This window comes from Ahaetulla prasina, chromosome 1 (assembly GCF_028640845.1).
Source record: "Ahaetulla prasina isolate Xishuangbanna chromosome 1, ASM2864084v1, whole genome shotgun sequence".
NCBI lineage: Eukaryota > Metazoa > Chordata > Lepidosauria > Squamata > Colubridae > Ahaetulla > Ahaetulla prasina.
Genome location: NC_080539.1, coordinates 98,815,451 through 98,840,174, shown reverse-complemented (window position 1 = coordinate 98,840,174; position 24,724 = coordinate 98,815,451). Strand labels below are relative to the sequence as shown.

Below are 24,724 nucleotides of genomic sequence, written 5' to 3'. Positions count from 1 at the left end.
AATAAGCACTGTTGTTTTCTGTTTGTTTATCTTAAAACCCAATAAAACCCTGTTGGAAGAAAATGTCCATCTGGGTTCAGTTCCAAGTGGGAAAAAAGACACTGGAAACATGGAGACTGCTTGGGAAGATGGTTTAATGGTGGGCAGGATCACATGGTTTGAGTTCCTGAACAGAAAAAAGGCCGAGATACTGAGCGTGCCTTGGTTTTATGCCCTCTCTGAGCTTTGAACTTCCTGGGGCACAGGAAGAGTATCCTGATTGGTTGTCAGACTCCCAGGGGATGGGGGGTCTTAGCTAGTCCTTGCTGGCTGATGTAATCTTCCCAGATGCCATGTGGTGAGTTTCTGTTGCTAGATGGGTCCTATTGTGTTGCAGATGATGGTCCATTGGCAAAGTGGGGGAGAGCAGGAAGGGGGAGCTGCTTTGTCTTTAAAACATGTTTCTCCATTTCTCATCCAGGGAAATATATTCTGCCTTTTTAATATTTCCTAAAATATTTCATTCTTCTAGGAGAGGGGTGGTTGCTAACTTCCTACAATCCCAAACTCCTCAACAGGATTGGCTTGTCATTTTACAGAAAGCGTCCAAGTTAAGGCCCGTCTGGCTTCAGCTACCAAATTTCTTCAAGGAGAAGAGATTCCTGTTAGGGAAGAATAAAGTTCAAGGATTTGGGGTGTCCTAACAAAAGAACATATAGCATAAAACGTAGCATAAATAAATACTTATTATAAACCATTATTAAAATCTAACAATGTTTTCAGTCAGTGTTAATTACATTTATTTATTTTATTTTATTTATTAATCACATTTATATACCGCCCTATCTCCCAAGGGACTCAGGACGGTTCACAGGCAAGTAAAAAGCACATATAAATACAGACTAAAATAACAATTAAAAAACTTATTCTACAAGGCCGAATTATTAAAAAACAATATAAATAATAAAACCCATTTAAAACCAATATAAATTTAAAATCTAATCCAGTCCTGCGCAGATGAATAAATGTGTTTTAAGCTCGCGACGGAAGGTTCAGAGGTCCGGAAGTTGACGAAGTCCTGGGAGGAGTTCGTTCCAGAGGGTAGGAGCCCCCACAGAGAAGGCCCTTCCCCTGGGTGTCGCCAGACGACACTGCCTAGCTGACGGCACCCTGAGGAGTCCCTCTCTGTGAGACCGTACTGGTCGGTGAGAGGTATTCGGTAGCAGTAGGCGGTCCCGTAAGTAACCTGGCCCTATGCCATGGAGCGCTTTAAAGATGGTTACCAAAACCTTGAAGCGCACCCGGAAGGCCACAGGTAGCCAGTGCAGTCTGCGCAGGATAGGTGTCACACGGGAGCCACGAGGGGCTCCCTCTATCACCCGCGCAGCCGCATTCTGAACTAACTGAAGCCTCCGGATGCCCTTCAAGGGGAGCCCCATGTAGAGAGCATTGCAGTAATCCAGACGAGACGTCACGAGACGTCACAAGGGCGTGAGTGACCGTGCATAGGGCATCCCGGTCTAGAAAGGGGCGCAACTGGCGCACCAGGCGAACCTGGTAGAAAGCTCTCCTGGAGACGGCCGTCAAATGATCTTCAAAAGACAGCCGTTCATCCATAAATGGAGGCAACGTGATTCCAGTTTTGATGGAAATCAACACTATTTTTAGAAGTGGGCAAAAAGGATTAAGCAGAGAAAAGGCCTCCAGCAGAGAAAACTGAAGTAAGAATAAAAATGGTGAAATTATTTCAGATGAAAACTGAGGATGGAACATGAAATTTTATTGTGGCAGAATTATGTGATATGTCAAGGAGTGAACCTGAAGTGAATGAAAGTGAATGTCCAAGAAAAAAGAAGGAAATACGAATATTTTGTATGGGGAAATGGTAATGTATATGTTTCATTAGGCATATATTCAGATACGGATATGGTTTGCTTATAGAAAAGCTGTGTGGCTTATAAAATCTCGAGATGGACCTGTCAGTTGGACGAATAATGTTATTTTTTTCCCCTCCATACATAAGGAAAGGTAGCAAAGATGAATGCCTTTGTCTGTTACTAGGCCTCCCTGGGGAGATATTGGAAAAGCATGAGAATTGACAATGAACACAATTTAAGTGGCACAATGTACATTGAGCAGAGTACATGGAGACAAGATTTCTGCCTTTCAGAAGGTCACTGAAGAATATTTGAATGAGAATGTTAACAGTAGGGATGTGTGTGTGTGTGTGTGTGTGTGTGCATGTTGACAGATGTAATTACATGGTCACATGATGGCAATATTTTCTTGGAAACCATACAAGCATATTTAAATTATACGTTTAGTATCTTTATTCCAAAACTTACTTTATTTGTAATTCTAAAGCTATATAAAAATAGAGAATGTTTTGCTTTGGTATCTGTGTGGTCAGCATTCATCAAATCACACTGATGAAGCTGTCACTCTCAATTCATGCTGAGAATTATATGAACCAATTTCAATGCCCCCTTTGGCTAGCTGGCTGTATTTTAGACCACTGATTTATTCCTGTCATTGACTGGACTTCCCAACTTGGATCAATCTTCTTGTTACTGCTGAACCTGTTTCTCTTTGAGAAACTTTTGAGAATCTGTTCTCTCACTCACATCAGATTCCTCTTCCACACATAAAAAAATGTTTGAAGGAAGGAGCTGATGCACTCTGCTGAAGGCCATTTCAAGTCCTCTCCCCATATGATTCACAGAAGTGTCACTTACAAAGTTGACATAGTATGCCAAATTGTAGTCAGAGATCAAAGTACTGGGGGCTATGATATGCTTTGTCGTATTTGCCATACACCAATCAGAATAGAGCTGGGAGGGACCTTGGAAGTTTTCAAATCCAACCCCCTGCTCAAGCAGGAGACCCTATACAATACCTGTGATGGCAAACCTATGGCACGAATGCCAGAGGTGGCACACAGAGCCCTCTCTGTGGGCATGTGTGCTGTCATCAGCTGCTCTTCTAGGCTCCAATGTCATGGTCCGATCATTTTCTCCTTCGCCTAGACTTCCGAACCGCCACCCACCATTGCAGGGAGACGGAACCTACACGTTGGTTCCGTCCCAGGTGCCTGATGGACCCTGAGAGGTTCCTGACGGAGCTTGGGCCATTCCCTGAGGATCTGGCCCACGGCACGACTGAGGAACTAGTTGCTGGGGCCTTGGACCGTGTCGTGCCTTTGCGGCCTCTGACCCGGCGCAGATCTCGTCCGGCCCCTTGGTTCTCCGAGGGGCTGAGAGAGATGAAACACCGGAGAAGACGCCTAGAGAGCACTTGGAGGTCCAGTCGTTCCGGTTGATCGACACTAGTTAGGTCCTATTCTAGGACCTACCTAGTGGCAATGAGGGAGGCGAGGCGTTCCTCGCCTCCACCCTCATTGCGTCGGCAGATAACCGCCCGGCCGCCCTGTTTCGGGTGACCCGCTCCCTCCTTCATCAGGAGGTGCGGGATGACCCTTTACAGGGACGTGCCGAGGAGTTTAGTGGTTATCTATACGACAAAATCGCTCAGCTGCGGGATGGTCTGGACCGAAATTGGGATGATCCAAGCGAGGGAGAGGAGGCACGTCTTGTTGAGTCTGTTTGGGATGAATTTGACCCTGTGGCTCCCGAGGACGTGGACAGGTTGTTGGGGAGGCTCCGCGCCACTACATGTTTACTGGATCCGTGTCCTTCCTGGCTGGTGCTGGCCACTCAGGAGGTGACACGAGGCTGGCTCCAGAGGATTATAAATGCTTCTTTGTTGGAAGGGGTTTTCCCTGCCACCTTGAAAGAGGCGGTGGTGAGACCCCTCCTTAAGAAGCCCTCTTTGGACCCGGCTATTTTGGGAAATTATTGGCCAGTCTCCAACCTTCGCTTTGTTGTGAAGGTTGTAGAGAGTGCTGTGGCGTGTCAGCTATCCCAATACCTGGATGAAGCCATCTATCTAGACCCGTTCCAGTCCGGCTTCCGACCCGGTTACAGCATGGAGACAGCTTTGGTCGCATTGGTGGATGATCTCTGGAGGGCCAGGGACAGGGGTTATTCCTCTGCCCTGGTCCTATTAGACCTCTCAGCGGCTTTTGATACCATCGACCATGGTATCTTGCTGCGCCGGCTGGGGGGATTGGGAGTGGGAGGCACCGTTTATCGGTGGTTCTCCTCCTATCTCTCCGACCGGTCGCAGACGGTGTTGACAGGGGGGCAGAGGTCGACCGCGAGGGCCCTCACTTGTGGGGTGCCGCAGGGGTCGATTCTCTCGCCCCTTCTGTTCAACATCTACATGAAGCCGTTGGGTGAGATCATCAGTGGCTTTGGGGTGAAGTACCATCAGTACGCTGATGACACTCAGCTGTACTTCTCCACCCCAGGTCACCCCAATGAAGTTGTCGAAGTGCTGTCCCGGTGTTTGGAAGCCGTACGGGTCTGGATGGGGAGAAACAGGCTCAAGCTCAATCCCTCCAAGACGGAGTGGCTGTGGATGCCGGCATCTCGATCCAGCCAGCTGCAGCTGCAGCTGACTGTTGGAGGCGAGTTATTGGCCCCAAAGGATAGGGTGCGCAACTTAGGTGTCCTCCTGGATGAGCGGCTGTCGTTTGAAGACCATTTGACGGCCGTCTCCAGGGGGGCCTTCCACCAGGTCCGCCTGGTTCGGCAGTTGCGCCTTCCTTGATCGGGATGCCTTGTGCACAGTCACTCACGCACTCGTTACCTCTCGCTTGGATTATTGTAATGCTCTCTACATGGGGCTCCCTTGAGGTGCACTCAAGGCTTCAGCTAGTCCAGAATGCAGCTGCGCTGGTGATAGAGGGAGTGTCGCGTACCTCCCATGTAACACCCTCCCGCGCAGACTGCACTGGCTACCTGTGGCTTTTCGGGTGCACTTTAAGGTTTTGGTTATGACCTTTAAAGCGCCCATGGCTTAGGGCCTGGGTACTTACGGGACCGCCTACTGTTACCATATGCCTCCCACCGACCCGTGCGCTCTCACAGAGAGGACTTCTCAGGGTGCCGTCCGCCAAGCAATGTCGGCTGGCGGCCCCAGGAAGGTCCTTCTGTGGGGCTCCACACTCTGGAACGAACTTCCCCGGGTTTACGCCAAATACCTGACCTTTGGACCTTTCGCCGCGAACTGAAGACACATCTTTTTATTTGCGCGGGGCTGGCTTAAATTTTATGGATTTTATAGTTTTTATTATTAATTTTAAACGGGGTTTTAATTTCTATATATTTTAAATTTTTAGGCAAATTATAATAAGTTTTTTAATCTTGCATTTTATAGAATATTGTCTTGTCTGTTTTTTATTTGCCTGTACACCGCCCTGAGTCCTTCGGGAGAAGGGCGGTATAAAAATCAAATAAATGAAAATGAAATGAAATGCATGCGCACCGGTCAGCTGCTCTCTTCTGTGTTCCATTGCGAGCATGCATGCCGGCCAGCTGGTCTTCACACGAAGAACAGCTGGCTGGTGTGCATGCATGTGCGCGCTGGAACCTAGAACAGAGCAGCTGGCCGGTGCGCATGCGTACCAGACCAGGTTTCTGGTGCGCATGCACACAACAGAACCTGAAAGTGCAGCTGGCCGCCACGCACATACGCACCAGCCTGCTGCTCTCTTCCAGGTTCCGGTGCTCTAGTGCATGTGCGTGTGCATGCACGCACGAGCGCCCGCTCAGTTTCGGTTTCCAGTTCCTATACCATTTCAGACAGGTGACTGTCTAGTCTTTTCTTAAAAACCTCCAGTGATGAAACACTACAACTTCTGAAGGCAAACTGTTCTGCTAGTTAATTGTCCTCACTGTTGGGAAGTTTCTCCTTAATTCCAGGTTGCTTCTCTCCTTGATTAGTTTCCATCCATCATTTCTTATCTTGCCTTCTGGTGCTTTGGGCAATAAGTTGCCCCTCTCTTCCTTGTGGCAGACCCGCAAATACTGGAATACTGCTGTCATGTCATCCCTAGTCTTTCTTTTCTCTAGAGTAGACCCAATTCTTGCAACCATTCATATGGTTCTCCAGGTCCTTAATTGTCTTAGTTGCTTTTCTTTGCACTTTTTCCAAAGTCTCAACATCTAATCAACCTGTTTCCATTTATTCCCTCCACCCCCATTTTTTTTCTCTAAATCCTTAAATTCACAGTTAAAACTTCTTCCATTAAGAATTGAAGGAAACTCACCCAGTGAATGCCATAAAACTTAATTCTTAATACCTGAAAAACAGTAAAAAAAGGTAATTCTAAAGTGATTAAGAAATGAATCTCAATCAAACTTCATGTCTGTATAACCTACATTACAACTGTGAGCTTACTTGAAATCCCATGACTCTCAACCACTCAAGTCTTCAGCCAACAACAGAAACGTCACTTCCTGCAGTCTACTTGCAAGGAGCAGCTGTCTGGTATACATGTGGTTGATCACACTACCTCCTTCTCAGAAGAGATTTCATTGACCAAGGTCCACCCTTTGGCCACCAACCATCCTTGCTTCTTTAGCAATGTCTACTTCTCTATGTCCTTACCAGACGTGTCTTATTTCCGCTGGTATAGATCAGTAAGCGTCCTTGTCTTCTACAGTGAAAATAAAATTGGCATATCCATAGCTGTTTCTTGCTTTAGGTCTTCATCAACCTTGATATTAATAAGCAGTTTTTATGCAGTAAAGGATTATTTATCAATTGATCTATCTTGGGTAATAATAGATCAAAATTAATATGCTGAAATGAGCATGTGACCAATATGTCTCTGGACATGCTAGACAACTGGGTGGCATTCTAAATTATAGGAATGTTGTAAGGTTTTTAATGAAAAGTTAAAGTCACATCTTAACTAATACTTCAGAGTAATCCTCATTATATTCTAAATGTAAATAATTGGTTAAAATTGATTGTCTCTAAAGCTATAATTAATCCTTATTATATCTAAGAAAGATGTATTAACAGAAGATACCATGCTAACTAGGCTGGCTTTTTTGAGATCTCTCTTGCATCTCTTCCAGAAGAGTTGCTATCTTCTCAATGTTTTACTGATACTAACTGTGAGTCATCTGAAAATCAATTTTACTATAGGAAAAAAATGAATTTTCTGGCACCTCATACCTGTTATCAGCAAAACTCTAAATAGATGGCAGCTCTTCAGCAATTTCTGAATCTCAGCATTCATATCCCCCTACAGTTCTGCAATCAAATATCCATATTTATATTGCCCTAATAAACCTGAAGACTAATGTGACACTGTAGTTTAAAAAGAGAGAAGAGATAGCTGCTTCAAATATCAGCTTGGTTATGAACTCAGTGGGTAGGATTAACTAAGCTTCTCTCCTTGAATATCCTCCATCCCACCGCACTCCACCCCCACCATCTGCAATGAATGAAATTGTCCTGTCAAGGGCCATTGTCATAGAACTTGTAGCTGTTCCTTTCCAGCCAAGAGACTCATTATAGGTCCTATGCAGAAGCAATCTACGTATGGGGGAAATCTGGTCTGAAGGAAGGTATCATTTGTATTGAGCAACAGCCTTCTTAAACTTCTTGAGACTTCCATTGAATTTGTCAAGCAAAGAACCAAGAGTTCATAGCAGCATAGTCATAAGAGGCTCTGCTATGGCTGCTGATTGCAGAATCTGGCTCATCTCAGATATTGCTGGTCTAATGTTAATCATGGCATTAATTTATGCTCATTTGAGTGTTGATTGCTGGTAAGGAAGTGTTTAGACACTGACGCTGGGCCAGTTGGTTCTAATACTAGAGAAAGGTATTCATGACTGATCAACTTTCATCAGCAAGGCAAAGGATCAGTCCCTTTGCTCTGGAACTGGAATATTGAATTGATTTTTCTTCTGTAAAAATAAGACTAAAAGGTTAATCGAAAATACCATCAGACTTTTCTCAACAGGCTACCCCTCTAGAAGCTGACCAAACAGGGATGTAAGCACACACTGCTTTGATACATAGAAATATTGTAGAAAAGCTAATGAAACCATTATGAAATAATCCCAGGGAGACCTCTGCTTAATTTATGGCAAAATCAAGATTCATAATCTTGCTTATTTTTAAGGTGACCAACGAGAAGGAGGACACAAATAATATTTATTTTTATCATGTCGTGTCATTTTTCAGTAAGAAGTAAACAAAGCCACTTGCGCGCGGTGCACTCTCTCAGAACAATTCTGTGCAGAGCGCAGATGTCTCATAATCGCGTCTTGCCACACTGTACCAGGCCTTAACGAATCATCATGTCAAATACAAGTACGTCACATCACATGCAACGGATCGGATCGGCATCGATCGAATACGGAGATTTACAGATTAGTCTTCAAATATCAAAAAGGAAGACATGTAGGAGGACATTTTTGAGAGAAGACAGAACTTACAAAAGAAGGATTGTCCTCCCTAAAGGAGGACAATTGGTCACCTTATGATTTTCCATTGTGTTCAGAGTATAACAGGTTTGAAACCATTGAGTTTGAAGATCATTTCCACCTATCTCTCACTTTAGTAATGGGCTCGTCTGATTTCAGTCTGTTTCTTTCTGACCTTGTAAGAATTGGCTTTCATTCTCCAGTTGATTTAATTCCCATTTCATTACTTTTCTTTCTCCTCGCACATTTTCCATGTCCATTTCCTCTGTGCAACCTATCTGCTTTTGCCTTCACATATCATAGGGTAGTATAGGCACAGTAGTGTATATGCGCATACTTCTATTTCAGTTTTCCGAGTGTTGCATAAATTTCATATAATACCACGTTCCCTGAAATGCCAGCCTTCCAATGAGCCAGGCTAGGTCAGAAAAGCAGAGAGGAGAACGGGTGGGCTTGTTTGTCTTAAATAAGACCTTACTTCATTCTCAATTCCTGAAAGTTCTTAGTTTTTAAGTTAGAGCAATTTTTCAGTTAGCCATTTCTGCATAATTCAATTCAACTTTTCTATAGCTTTTTGCTGGGTGGTCCCCTCACCCGCCCCAAATATAAGGTTGTGGTGATACTTTTGAAGTTATCTGAATGTTAACTGTTATTTACATCCTTTTATGCCAAAAATGAAGTCACTTCGGGCATTCTGATGCTTTCTTATTATAAGTTATAGTTGAAGGTTTTATCAAACAGAATCTCAAATTAGTTCAAATTGAATCTTGTGGCTTTTGTAACCTGAATCACACGTTTGAACTGAATCATGCTACCTTTAAATCTCAAATTGGATCTTGGCTAATTTACATATCTGTACCATTATTGTAGTGAGTCACTAGAGGGAGATGTTTCTATATTTGCACAGCATAGAAACAGATTTTCTTTCAAAACATTTTATTTACTGAATAAGGCTCTCCTGGATTCCAGCTAAACAACTAAGACCTTCTCTAGACGTGTTGATTTATCACTTAAAGTTAGATTTGCTTATATTTGTCTTTGAAAATTGATTCATGGCAGAATAAGTTGATCTTAACCTTTCCTTGTACACAGAAAAGTGAATTTTTTCTCTAAATGAACCAAAGGGACTTAGAAATAAATAATAGCAATTTTATTTCAAATGTAGCACTATTTCTGTTGCACTCAGGAGTACTGTAGGGTTTTTCTCCCTATAGCCGTGTTGACGAACCTATGGCACGTGTGCCAGCGGTGGCACTCAGCGCCCTCTCTGTGGGCATGCAAATCGTTGCCCCAGTTCAGCTCCGCCACGCATGCACACATGCCTCCCAACGGCCAGCTGGTCTTCAGGTCTCTGCCACGCATGCGTGGGTGTTTGGGCATATGCAGAGGGAACGAGCACACATGTGCAGAGGGGGGGGTGCATGCAGGGGGAGCACATGTGCGGGGGACACGGGGTGCATGTGGGGGGTTGTGCATGCATGCAGGGGGATGGGGCGCACGCGGGGGGCCATGGCGCATGCACATGGGGCGGGATGTATGGGGGGCGCACAATCATGCAGGGGCACAGGCACATGCGCAGGGCGCATACATGAGGGGCACACATTGCATTTGGGGGGTTCGGGCGCACACACACATTTGCATGCACACTCACTTTGGGCAATCGGTCCAGAAAAGGTTAGCCATCACTATCCTATAGCAATGTCTGTACTCAGTGCCAAGTAGCTGCTATAAATATATTAACTAATAAAAACAAATCACTAACTTTTTTTTTTAAGGAGGGAAACAGAAGTTGGTAAAAATGCAAAAGCTTGGTAATTTTCCAGCCACTGAGATATCCAATTTATCATGGACAATGGAAAATCTCCATATATAGACATTAAATCTAACTGTCCCAGATTCTCTATATCTTTTCATGGCAGGTTCTTCTTAATAAGAGAGTAGATGGATTTGAGAAAGGTTATTTTTTTTCCCTTTCTTTTGGTACCAAGCAATTAGCAATAGCAATGCCATTGGCAAAAAGTCCCAAAGTATTGTCTTGGGGCAAGGAACTGAATTTCGGAAAGATTTAAGGAAACTTTGAAGCTGTAGCTGATATCTCATATTCCTTTTCTTTCAGCTTCGTCTGTGAACAAATTAAAAGGCCTGGGGGAAGTTACTATTTTTGTCATACTCAGCTGCCTCCCTCTCCTCTGTGGCACTGGCATAATGATATTAAAATATTAACCTATCATACAACATTGTGGAACAGGGTCCTTAGACAAATATGTAAATTGATCCAAAGATCTGAAAGAAGTATGAGAAAATGAAAAATAATGTAACCATCGAGGTGCTGTTCTTTGCCCTTTTTTCATCATTGCTTGCCTTCAAGGTCCCTTCCAACTCTGTTACACTGTTATTCTGTTAAGATGACATACTATACTAAACTATGACTGGGAGATCCATGTTCCAATCCCTTCCATGTGCCATGGAAGTCACTGGGAGGGTGGTGCTGCAGGAATGGTTGTGTGAATAAAATACGGAATGACTGAGCTCCCCAAAGAAAGTATGGTGTGTGGTTCAGTGGGGTTTTGTCCCCTTTTTCCTATTATATTCAGCAATTTCTACTCCCAAACCATGTTTTGAGGTCCTTGAATTACTTTCCTTTCTTCAACCTATAGCAGCAGCAAATGCCTTCTGACCCAAGCATGCTTTCTTTCATCAACTCCCAGGCTCAGGGTTCTGTCTTTCTTTGGCTGAAGAAGCCCCTTCCCCATTGAGCTGCTTTTCTTCTTTCTTCCCACCATCAAGGGCAGGATGAGAGTTGGGGGGGTGTTCCTGATGGGCCCCTGAATTACAAGTGCTAACAGGTGTCAGCGTTCCAGAAAACCCCTTCCTGCAGAAAAGACTCCAAGGCAAACATCTTTCAAAGTTCTTTTACTAGCATAGGTAAACTGGCACAGCTGGATAAACTCCGAATCTGGAGATCCGGGTTTTCCCTCAGTAGCACAAAACCCCAGACCCCCCCCCTTGACTCCTCTGCCGATCACATGTTCCAATCACCAACCGTCCCATCTCGAGGCATCACTCCGACCACTCCTTCTCCAGATGTAGGCTCAGCCTGACCTTGACCGCAGGAAGAATGTTATTATGTCTAATGGCTCCTGCCACACAGGAGAAAGTGGCAGCATGGAAGGCTTTGGCCTAGTATGGCTTCCAAAGCTGACAACAGGGTTGTACAACATTTTCTTTCCAGTGAAGGACTGGGCCATGGCAAAAGCTAAACAAGATTTAATCTAAGTTTAGTGTAATACAGTTAATGAGATTATTCAACATATATTTAATCATTTCATCCCAGACATATTTAAAAAAAATATTGAAGTGGTCTGGAAAAGCCAAAATCAATAGGGAAGCTGCATGTTTTTCCTTTGCTTGGTCTTCACTCGGCCAATTTTATTTTTCTCTCTGTAGCTATGCTCCTGCCTGCAATCTAGATCATCCAACCTGGTATCCACCAGATATATTCTAAGATGCCACATCCACAGCTCAAAGCTAGCGTGGAAAAATGACTAAACTCCCTACAGAGTAGAGAAAACAGCTGAATAGGTACTTCCATAGGTTATGTATACAGATATATCTGTAGGTAGGTAGGTATTGTATGTATATATGTGTTTTCTGATATGTTTTGTGAGCCATTTTTAACACAACGTAATTCCTTGCCTTGGTCTCCTATGCTGTGGTCATCAAATGCAATTGCTGTGGACCTCTGAGATCTGAATGTAATTAGTAGCTAATTTTTTTTTTATTTACCCTCAGGCAGTATGAATGTCTTTGATGACTTCCCTCCTCCTGGTACATTAGACAATGATGCATGATATTGATCTCATTGCAGTGCAGATTCATGCTGTAATATTGATAGCCAATTACCGTGTATCTGAGTGCCAAAGTTTTGGAAAGTACAACTCCTGGTTGAAAGAACTAATTAACTGTCCATCCTAGTATACATCTTTATTGAGTTTTTCTCAAGGTACGATGCAGGAAACATGGGGTGTGGAGGCAAAAGCTACTGTTCCAATTTTAAAAGATAAAACTGAAGGCTTGAGATGACAGATACAAAGAATAGTGTTTCAAAACTATTATTGCACTTCGTTTACATTTCTCCAAATATGGGACACAGCTCAGAAAAGACATCAGGAGGCTAGTAATAAGACAGCAGAATACCATTTTATAATGCCTTGGTAAGGCCACACTTGGAATACTGCATCCAGTTTTGGTCGCCACAATGTAAAAAAGATGTTGAGACTCTAGCAAGAGTGCAGAGAGGAGCAACAAAGATGATTAGGGGACTGGAGGCTAAAACATATGAAGAACGGTTGCAGGAACTGGGTATGTCTAGTTTAATGAAAAGAAGGACTAGGGGAGGCATGATAGCAATGTTCCAATATCTCAGGGGCTGCCACAAAGAAGAGGGAGTCAAACTATTCTCCAAAGCACCTGAGGGTAGAACAAGAAGCAATGGATGGAAACTAATCAAGGAGAGAAGCAACTTAGAACTAAGGAGAAATTTCCTGACAGTTAGAGCAATTCATCAGTGAAACAACTTGCCTCCAGAAGTTGTGAATGCTCCAACACTGGATGTTTTTAAGAAGATGTTTATTTTTTTATTTATTTATTTTTATTTATTTATTTGATTTTTATACCGCCCTTCTCCCGAAGGACTCAGGGCGGTGTACAGGCAACAATAAAATACAAAACACCACAATATACAATTTAAAATACGAATTAAAAAACTTATTATAATTAGCCTAGAACCTTAAAATTTATAAAACCAAACCCCATTTAAAATTAATAGAAAATTTAAAATCGATAAAATTTATGTAATTTAAAATTTAATATTTAAAATATAAAATTTAAAATTTAGGCCAGCCCCGCGCGAATAAAAAAAATTGGATAACTATTTGTCTGAAGTGGTGTAGGGTTTCCTGCCTAAGCAGGGGTTTGGACTAGAAGACCTCCAAGATCCCTTCCAACTCTGTTATTCTATTCTATTCTATTCTATTCTATTCTATTCTATTCTATATTTTGGTTCCTCTTGCCATTTTGCTTGGCACTGAAGTTTTCTTTCACCTGCGGCAAGTTTTGGCTTTACAATGTAAAACAACACAGGCATTATCAACTGCCAGCGACGAGTCTGAAGTCAGTATATTAGCCAAGTATGATCATCCCACTGAGGTTCAGTAAAGTCTCCCCTTAAGGAGTAGTGAGGAACTTGGCAAAACAGTGTCTAGAGAACCAGTGAGTTCAGTGGGCTTGCAGAGCTAAAAAAAAAAAAAAACAGTTCTATCACAGTGCTACATTTACATTGTTCTCATCCCTGGGAATGGTCGGCTTTCAAAAGCCACTTAACATTTGGCCTAGGCATTCATTGTTCCCAGCTATGGCACATTTCAAATTTCAAAAGCCTATTTTTGCAATGACAGATGTTGCCACAACTGCATTCATGAATACTTGACTCCTCTGTGTATGGTTCCATGAGTCAGTAGTTGGGGGGGAAAGGCCATATAACTCAACAGTACCTGGTATACTTTGTTTGCAAACAATCCTAGATGCAACCACTGGCCAAATTAGGGAAAAGCTAATTTGCAACTGAGAGAAAGCATCTTCTACTAAAACTCTTTAAGAACACCCACTCTCAACATTTATAGTCTAGAAACATTCCATTGAGTAATTAAATCCAAAGCAACAAACACTTTTTTTTCAGGACTATAGACAATGGTAATCATGCAAACATACCTGGGGAATTAATTATTTCTTCCTGCCACTCTAAATTCAAGCAACATTATCTTTTGAATGCAGGGAATTACAGTACTCCTTTGTGAAATCTGCCTGAGCTTATGCTTTTCTCACAGTCTGGTAACAAGTTTAACAACTGAAAACTGAACGAGATTTGACTGCGGTGGCTTTCTCATAATGGAATCTCTGGCTGGAACAAGACCAGTTACTGAATTTCCATCTGTCGACTCGTGTGGCTCCTAATGACTGCTGCCCTGTGACAAGTCGTGATGTGCAGAAATGTATGGCTAAAGGTCATGGCAGATTTCCTGCTTGTATAACTAGTCAATGTCAGAGTTAAACCTGGATTCATCAGTATTCAGCATTATGGACATAAGCTCAGAATTTCCAATCCAAATGGATTATTCCAGAATAATGACGGTTGATTGCCTCCCTTAGCTTCATTACTGTGTTAAGAAGGTCAAAACATAAAGCATAGAGTACAAAAAAGGGAAATTAGAAACATAATAACTACTCAATAACATTCTTAGCAGATCTTTCTTCCTTTCTTCCTTCCTTCCTTCCTTTATTCCTCCTCCTCTTTCTTTCTTTCTTTCTTTCTTTCTTTCTTTCTTTCTTTCTTTCTTTCTTTCTTTCTTTCTTTTTGTGATTTATCTTTAAATAAGAAAGCAGTGGAGTTACTAGCATCAAGCTCAGAGATTTGAAAAAAGCTTTAAAATCCTTCTTGTTAAAAATAGCTCAGTGCATTCTGCTTTTTATTGGTAATTCTTTCTCACCGATGTATCGAGCATGAACTGTACATCTACTGCAATTTCTCTTGTCTGTTTACTAATACTATATGTGTTTTCTTTTTTACTTGCCTGTTCATTTTTTTAAAAAAAATGATTAATTAAAAAAGAAGGCTGCCGTTTTCTTTACTGTTTGGTTTCAATCTTTTATTCCTTTTGCAATTTTGGTGCACTGCAGTATCGTTTCTCTGACATTTTAAAGGAACACATGTTTTACAAATGTCAAGAGTTGACTCTTTAAATTGCTTTTTCTGCTGGTTGATCACCTTTTCAAAGACCATTGTTGCTTGTTATTTGAGTATGCATATATATATACACACACATGTCCATATCTTAATTATATATTTCACCCATAGAAATCCATGGAGGGGAATTGAGGAATACTATACCAATCTACAACCATAGTAAACTGAAATTGAAACTGAATGGAGAGAATACGCATTATAGTATCAGAATGCGAACTCCACCTCTGATTTATTTGCCTGCAACACTGGAGAAAGCTTGCATTCTCACATCACCATGAACATTGTGTCCTTTGAATGTCGTTGGGGTTAGCGGTGGATGCCTCTTATCTCATCATTCGTATTAGGGTAGTTTCTTGAAGGAAAGAGCAATGAGCACTTTTTAAAAATATATACAGTTTTGTATACGATGTTTGGTTCTTACTTTCTTTTTCCCAGAATAAAGTCAAAGGGTTTTAAAACAAGACATACTGCACCTTTCAGTAAAGACAACAATGTAGGTTGGAATTTTCAGAAATATTTCATGGTCTTCTTAGATTGTGGTATATTTATAACAAGCTGCTTACTGAACAGACAGTGTATAAGAGATTTGCCATAGAGGCTGCATAACAGCATGATATTCAACAGATAGGGTTTTTCAGTCGCTGCAATTCATTGAAAAAAAATAACCGCACTGGTTTAGATTATTCCAAGTGGACAAAAATAAAAAATAGATACAGCAGTCCTAACGCCTGTGGATTATGAATTCTTCAAGGACTCAGTTTAGCATTATTATTATTATTGCAAGCCAGAAAATAAACCCTAACTTTGAACTTCAATCTAGACATGTAGGTTGGTAGCACTCGTACAGTTAATGCCCTTAGCGACCATTTCATTCCCACTTTGCACAGGAGTGTTGAAGAGATAAATGCATTTTGTTGACAGAGTTTATATGGATTTAATGATGCAGGGTAAGAGATAAAAGCAAAGATTCATAGGTGTTATTTCTGCCTGGTTTTTCAAAATGACCATGTTCCAACTTGCTAAACAAAAACAAAAATAAATATACTAGTTATCTCTCCCTCCCTCTCTCTCTCTCTTGTAAGAAAAAAAGAGAGGGGGAGACTGAATTAGATAATAGAAAACTGTTTGCCTGAATAATTAAGAAACGGTTTATTCCCTTTATTTATTTTATTTATTTTGTCAAGCATGTATTAGATAACATTTATAAGTATAAACATGATTATGAATACAGGATAAGGATAAGGATAAGAGTAAATGGGAACAGTAGGACAGGAACGGTAGGTACGCTGGTGCGCTTATGCACACCTCTTACAGACCTCTTAGGAATGGGGTGAGGTCAATAGTAGACAGTTTTTGGTTGAAGCTTTGGGGATCTGGTGCTGAACTGTAGGAATGGCTTCAGAAAGAAAGAGCCCTTCTGCCATGCAGGGGTTGTTTCTCCCTTTTTTCCAACCCTCCCCTCTGTTTATCACTCCTTTATTGACATCAAGCAAATTGTCTTCTACGTTGTCTTCTCCTCACTGCTCATGTGATTACTTGCCTCCGGTCCCTTCTTTTCATCTCCTTTCTAACTCCTGATGATATCAGCAGGGCTGCTGTGAGTCTACATTTATTTCATGCAGATGGATTGGAAGAATCAAACACTCCATAACTCACCCTTACTCTGGTTTTTTTCCCCTTACCAAAAGAGAGGATGAAAGATAAACTAACAGACAGAGTTGGCTGTACTGGAAGCCAATTTCTTCTGTTGCTCTCAGCTAGAAGTGATGCAGGAGAAATTGGATGGGATGGGATGGGACGGGACGGAATGGAACGGAACAGAACAAAATAGAAAATAGAACAGAATAGGATAGGATAGGATAGGATAGGATAGGATAGGATAGGATAGGATAGGATAGGATAAGATAGGATAGGATAGGATATTCTTTATTGGCCAAGTATGATTGGACACACAAAGAATTTATCTCCAGTGAATAAACACTCAATGTATATACAATCATTGTTGAATAGTGGTTTATTTGTTCTGGATTTGAGCCAGATTTAGAGTCTGCTTATAAAAGATGCTTTGTGGTTTCAAAATCACAATGGGTGTGAATGTCCAATCCACATGTTCTTAGTTAGCCTTCTTTTGTAGCGCATCCCTATATAAATAATATCTGAAATACAACATAAAGACTTTTTTAATCCCCAGAAAAATAACGATAGTTTGGAATAATCTTTCACTCCTGCATTTCCCCCCCCCAAAATGGCTGCAAATTGACTACAGATGCTGATTTTAGGTGTTTCAGAATGTGATAAAGCCTTGGGCCAGACCAGCATCAATAAAGAAGTTTAATTCAGCTATCACAAAAGCACAGAGAGGCAGGTCTGTCACAAATTAATGCATACAATTGTGAGAAATAATTTCCCAGAGTTAACCTAATGATGAAGGGTGATATTTGCTTCTTCAAGGAATGACAGGTGGGAATTGTGATGGGAATAACAGGTTCCAAATTGCTCAGGAATATCAGTGTAAAGTCCTGATTCTCAAAACAAAAAAGACAAATTTACTGCAGAGGAAGATTAGGAAAGGGAAATTAAAATAAAAATAATAAACCCTTGGTATAAATCTACTGTAGGGTGCTAATTACATTGGGCAAAACTGTGCATGTACAGTTCTGCCACTGCCCCCCCCCAAGAGCATTTTGCAGATGTGGGAAAGCTGCAGGAAGAGATAAGCCAAATTATCAAGGGACCGGAGAAACTCCCATATGAGGAAACGTACTAATCCTAAGGGCTTTTCAACTAAGAATAAAGAGAAGGAGGACATGAGAGAAATATGACAAATTAGGCATGGTGTGGAGCAATTAAAATAATATGCGGTGAACTCAGAGTCATCCAGTGAACTGAGTAATCAGAAGTACAGCTTCATCCAGCACATAAATGAACTGTGGAATTCACTTATATAAAACAAAGTGACGGCCACTGATTTAGGTCGTTTTAGAAATCAATCGCACACATTCTTGGAATATATCACTAGCTGCTAATGAGTTCCAATATCAGAGAGCCTGAGGCTTCTCAATCAGTTCCTGAAGGGGAAAAAACAAAGCAAAACAGGGTTACCGTTGTAGCTCCATCTCATTGACTGAGTTTTCATTGGCCAGTGGATCTCTAGTGGGTTAGTGGCATTTGTATTTTGGAAGAGACAGGATTCTGTTTTAATCTAATAAGACTCTTCATATGATTTTATCCTTATCTAGGAGGCCGCTTTGCAGTTTAATTAGCCTGAGTTCCTTTGCTGCACTTAGTTCTAGCTGAAATCATTGGTTTCTTTGTGAAATGCTATTTGCTTCACTGGATCCAATCTTTTTTTCCTTCTTTGCTCAATAAGGCCACACCATGGCCAGGATTCATCTGAATGTATTACTCAAACTCTCATTTTCATGACCTTTAACTGAGTGAAATGCGGCATCATTAGAACCAAGATATTTCAAATGGTCTAACTTAGAGAATGTGTCCCAATCTGGGACCCGATGACTCACGAGGAAATGAGTATTTCTGTGGCTGTTTCAGTATCATTGGCTGCTGCTAGGCTGCTGTTGCTGGGGTTACGTGATCTTCATTTTCAATGTTCTGTGACAATTTCCCAGCCAGTCTTGCAATCCCTTATTCCTCCCTCACCCAGCAGGAGCCACTTACCTGTCTGCTGGAAAGAGAAGGGAAGGAGGGAGTAAGGGAGATTTCTGATGCTCTGGATAGTTTCCCACTCAGTGGGGAAGTCAGTAGGAAGTTGGAGGTTGTTCTCTGATGGTCATTCTGTTCCTTTGTTTAAGTAAGTTAATATCGCTGAAATGATGACCCTGTTCTGTCCCCCTCGCCTCAGTCCAAGCGATGACTTAATTAGCCGGCAACTATCAGCTTCTGGCAGCAAACTAGTGAGCATCTGTCTCTGTTATCTCTCTTGATGCCGATGAGTCAACCAGGAACAAATAGTACTTCAGCTGCTTTTATATCCTGTGGGGTGTGGCTCCATGACTCAGCACTTCCTAGGCCTGCCCCACCCTTGCTTCTGTTGTTCCCGCCTCTCCTGCCTACAAAACCTAGGGTCCAGCCAGGCCTGATTGCCATCAGCAGGGTCTGGAGGCATGGCCTGGGGAGGGAAAAAGTCAGGGGACGGAGGCCGTGTTATCTCTTCCACCTGGCCTGCCTTTGGCTCCTGGAGCTGAGCCAGGGAAGCCGGTGCTCCAGAGTAAGTCCTGATGGCCCTTCCCCCTCACTTTCTAAGTCACTTTCTGGCAGGAGCCCCAGCTCAGGGGGCGCAGACCAACAGACCCAACAAGACATGGGTTGTCTCCTCATATCTCTCTCTCTCTCTCTCTCTCTCTCTCTCTCTCTCTCTCTCTCTCTCTCTCTCTCTCTCTCTCTTTAGTGTGAACCGCTTCAACTATTATTATATCCTACAATATGCAATCTCTTGAAAAATGACTGCCTGTTCTCTGGCTTATACGGAATCTTTTTCTTCCAACCATTGACAAGTCCTTAAATTTTCTGACTGAAAATAAATCCTACTGAGTATAATGGAACATTGCAAAGGTCCACTGATTTCCAGCCAGTGGTTTGAGCTACAATCCTATATAATTTACTTAGGAAAGAGCCTCAAACAAGTCAGTGGAACTTAGGTCTGAATAAATAGATAGAAGATTACACCGTGAGACTAGGACCTCTTTTAAAAGATGAGACAAGTGGTTTCGCTTTAAAAAACAACAACCAGCAAATATAATTTCAAAACAACCTATTCCATCTTATTTGGAGTTCCACCAGTGGTTTGCCAGAACAGCCTCAAAAATCCTTTTGATATGGGCAGACTCCTTTCCTGAAGGCAAAACACGGGGGTGGGGGGTGGGGGAGAGAGAAGTGGAGGCAGAGCCCTCCAGGCCAGAATTGGGGATAGAAATTATCCTCCAGCCTCCAGCATGCAGGCAGCTGTGCTGGAAATCGTTTTTGTTTGACAGTCAAATACATTTGCTTCATCAGATTTTAATGTTATATTTCTGCAGGAAAATCAACTTTCATTGAAGATTTTTATTACAAAATGTATACACAGTGAAATGGCCTGTCTCCTTCCTTCCTTCCCTCCCTCCCTCCCTCCCTGCCTTCCAACTGACTCAGAAAAAGTAAGGATTGTTTAATGATTGTTAATTTTGACATACAAATACACCTCTTTTCTTCTGGGAAGAATTATAAACATAAACTGCCTTCCTAGTAATAAATTACCAAGTAATTTCTGTTCTCCTACTTATATAGATATTTATAATGACATTTACATGTATTGTGAAATACACACAGCTCTTTTAGAATACAGTCTGCCATCATTCATTTATTTGTGTAATGCTAGAGATCTTGTTGTTGATGATGGGTGCTATGTTGTGGTAAATATAGGGAGTTGCTATAAAACATACATTTAGATTAGTTTTAAAAGCTTGTCTTAAACTTGTGGTGAAGAAAGATTATGAGAAACCATATAGTTCTTTTGAGGGGGAAAATCCACTCATCCTGTCTGAAATATAATATTGGTCTCATTTAATTTTTCTCTTTTCTGGTGGACTGAGGAACCAACGTTGGTCTAATCATCCAAGAAATCAAGTCCATTGTCTTGGGAGATACAATGCAAATAGTGCTTATTGTTGTGTCTCGCCCGCTTTCACCGCAGCCGGGGCCTTCTTATCTGCTTCCGAACGCTGAGGAATGTCCTAGTATGCCTCCCGGCCCCAGCCCTGGCTCCATGCCCAGACAGGCTGAGGAGGAAGAAGTACCTCCAGCCCCCAGCTCTGGCTCCATGCCCAGGCAAACGGAGCAACTAGACCCCTCCCCCTCCGCCACAGCATGTGAGCCTGAGGAAGGTCAATTACCAACAGCTGCAGACTGGAGTGACCCTCGCTTCAGAAGAATTGATAGGCGGCGGCGACAGAAGGAAGGGAGGGGCAGGCCTGGATAAGTGCTGAGTCATGGAGCCACACCCCATGGCCTATATAAAGGATCTGCTTTCTGGCATTCTCTGAGGCAGGCAAAGTCTAACATATCTTGCTGAAGTCACTTTCTGGTCTCCTGCCTGCCTTGAGAACTTTGCTAGGACTTTGGCAGAGCTGCAGAGGCATGCCTGATTCGGATTTCCCTGACCCAGTCGTCAGCGGAGGAGTGGGACACAACACTTATTTCTCCAACTTCATCTCATTCAATTCTGCTTCTGCTTCTTTCGCACATGGCGGTTCATCTTACAAACTGAGACCCAAACCGAGACACGTTTTGTCACAAAATCCTATATGATATAACCAACTTTCCTGGAATATTTCTTACTCACAAGGGGATGCTCTTGTCCTATTTATGCTATTGTCAGCCACCTGAATGTATCTTAAAAATCTAGCCTTCTCCACTCATCATTTCAGGGAATTCTGGGAATTGTAATTCCAACCTATCTGAAGAGCGCTATGTTTTGGAAGGCTGAGGTAAGAAAAAAATATAATCGAGGTGGACTGAAAGCATGTCTGGAGAATGTATGTTAAAAATTGGATTTTTTTCCCCCAAAGAGAACAGCATAGATCCATTAACTTTTATCAAAGGTACAAGCTAAAAAGCATATAAGCAGATAGAGCACTTTAGATTCTATCCTGTGATATGAAGCATCTAATAATACATATTAATTTGTCATAGTTGCAGAAAAATCCAGCAGGGTCCTGTTCTAAGCTGAGCAAACGCACTGGAACCAGTTACAGCTGTGCTGTATGTTTCATGCTGACTCTGGGCACTTTGGGAAAACCCAAAAGAAGGTGAAATACCCAACCGAGAAATCACAGGGGTAACTCCAGAGAAATACAAGGAAAGTTAATTGTGTCTGATGCCCAGGGCATAGCATAAGCAGCACAGAGGCCAAGCTTGAGTCACAGCTATCAGAAACACAAGGATGGGCTAAAAAGCAAGAAACTGATGGTGTGCAGAATCAACAAAACTGGGTTAGGCACTGCCAGAGAAAACAAGAGACAAGAGATAGTCCTCAAGGTATGACAAATTTTGAGCCCAAAATTTATGTCACTAAGCAAGACAGTTGTTAAGTGAGTTTTGCCCCATGTTATGACCTTTCTTGCCACAGTTATTACAGGAATCACTGCAGCTGTTAAGTTACTAACATAGCTGTTAAGTGAATCTGGCTTTCCCATTTACTTTGCTTATCAGAAGATCGCAAAAAGTGATCACGTGACCCTAGGGCACTGCGACCGTCGTAAATATGAGCCAGCTGCCAAGCGTCTGAATTTGGATCACGTCAACATGGGGCTCACTTACAACCACGCAATGGTTGTAACTCTGAAAAACAATCACGAGTCATTTTTTTTTCAGTGCCATTGTAACTTCGAACAGTCACTCAACAGTTATAAGTCGAGGACTACCTGTAGTCCAGGAATCATACACCAGAGTCCCATGGTTCCAGAGCAAAACAAGAAGAAAGAATATTATTATTATTATTGTTGTTGTTGTTGTTGTTGTTGTTGTTGTTGTTGTTGTTGTTGTTGTTGTTATTATTATTATTATTATTATTATTATTATTATTATTATTATTATTATTTATTAGATTTATAGACCGCCCTTCTCCCGAAGGACTCAGGGCGATGTACAGCCAAGATAAAACATAAACCATGTACAATTAAAAATGAATTAAGAAACTTATTATACAGTTGGCCGAAAAGTTAAAATATTTAAAAATCTAAAAACCCCGATTTAAAACATAAATAGAATTTAAAATTTAAAAATCTAGACAATTTAAAAGAAAAACCTTAAGCCAGCCCCGCGCGAATGAACAGATGTGTTTTCAATTCGCGGTGAAAGGTCCGAAGGTCAGGTATTTGGTGCAGACCAGGGGGAAGCTCGTTCCAGAGAGTAGGAGCCCCCACAGAGAAGGATCTTCCCCTGGGGGCCGCCAGCCAACATTGTTTGGCGGACGGCACCCTGAGAAGTCCCTCTCTGTGTGAGCGTACGGGTCGGTGGGAGGCATAGGGTAACAGCAGGCGGTCCCGTAAGTACCCAATAGAGTAATGTAGGTCTAATAGAGGAGAGTGGTTTCCAATGGAGAGGCAGTTCCTGAGCCTGCTTCTAAATAGGGGCTCAGTTAGCAACTTTGTCCCACGTGCTTCTTGAGTGGCTGAGTAGACTGCATTTGGTCCTCCTCACATCTTGGGGTTTGGTGCCCTCCAGGCTCTGGCTCCTCCTCCTCTGAATCTTCCCTCCCCTATTCTTGATGATTTTCTGCTGGGTCAGTTTCAGGGAGTGAATTGTCTGCTGGCTGCCAAGGCTGACAACTTGGCAACCAGAAGACTCCTTAGCCTCTGACTCTAAGGAGTCAGAGAAGACCATAACCAGAACTGCTCCTCGCTGCAATGGATGAGGACATGTCCAAATGATTCAGCATTTTCTTTGTTTGTTGATCTTCACATATGCCCCTCAGCCACAAGACTGAAAATGCTGTATTCAAATCAGTCTCTCAAGTGCAGTGCTACTGACGTCAATGAGGCTACACAGTGGTGTGTTATTTGGGAATATTGGTCTTTTATAAACAGCATCATTATCTAGGAATCAAAGAGATGTCTAATATTGAGGGAATCTGCCGTTAATGCTTAAGATGAAGATGCTGAATTCTCAGGACTTGGGACTTCACTGAAAAACATCCATTCATTTTATACAATCAGATATTTATTGAAATAGGTTAGTACTGAGCCATATTTTTTTTTTAAAAATAAAGTATTGCCACCTGCATCTATAACTGTTACATATATGTATTGCATAAAATCCATCCTTCCTTCCTTCCTTCCTTCCTTCCTTCCTTCCTTCCTTCCTTCCTTCTAAATATAATTTCTCGAGGAAAATATTGTATGCAATTGATGCAAGGCAATTAATGTGTAACTAGAAAATAAGGTTTTTAATTTAGGAAGCATCTCTGCCTTCAGATGTAAATTACATTGTTCCGGCAATGGAGCGAGAGCTCTACAAGTGACTGGTAACTCTAAGTCATGGGATTTGGGGAGAAGTTTTTGTCTCTAGATATTGTTAACTGGAAATAGGAGCACTCTGGTGCCCCAAAGCCCAGGGATACCTGGAATCTGTAATGTAAAGTTGGAGGAGAAGCTACAGGCAGAAACATTGGGATGTGTTTCTGCTTTCCAGGGCTGGCTTGTTCAGCTGGGTACTTCTACATTCTCTGTTCCTCTATGTCTTGGTTGTTGTGTTGTGTTTTGCTTTGCTTTGCTTTTCATTCAATTTACAGATTTGTGCAGGAGTTCTCAAATTTTGTGGTGCCATGATTGTACTTCTGTATTTAGTGGGTGGGGAGTTGAACTGGGAAACTATATATGCAGCTTGTGAAGACGCAAGGAGAGGTGGTACATTAACTATATTCACTTTTTTCTCATGCTCAGTTTCAATTGAAAAAAAGAAAACCTTAAGGCCTTGTTGGCTAAGACTGCAAAAATTGTTTCCACACAACTTTTTGATGGTTTCATGCTCTCAGCAGGCAGCTTTCTCTTAGAAATAACACCCTGAGGACATTTTTCAGTGACAAAAACATTTGTGA

General features: G+C 42.0%; 1 long non-coding RNA gene across 1 annotated transcript; it reads right to left on the bottom strand.

The window, feature by feature from the left end:
• Nucleotides 1–534: 534 nt before the first annotated feature.
• LOC131188826 (uncharacterized) lies at nucleotides 535–6,349 on the bottom strand. The gene is made up of 3 exons (XR_009152847.1): nucleotides 6,283–6,349; nucleotides 6,152–6,184; nucleotides 535–641 (listed from the first exon to the last, which is right to left on the bottom strand). It is a non-coding gene; the product is annotated as an uncharacterized LOC131188826 (long non-coding RNA).
• Between the last annotated feature and the right edge of the window lie 18,375 nt (nucleotides 6,350–24,724).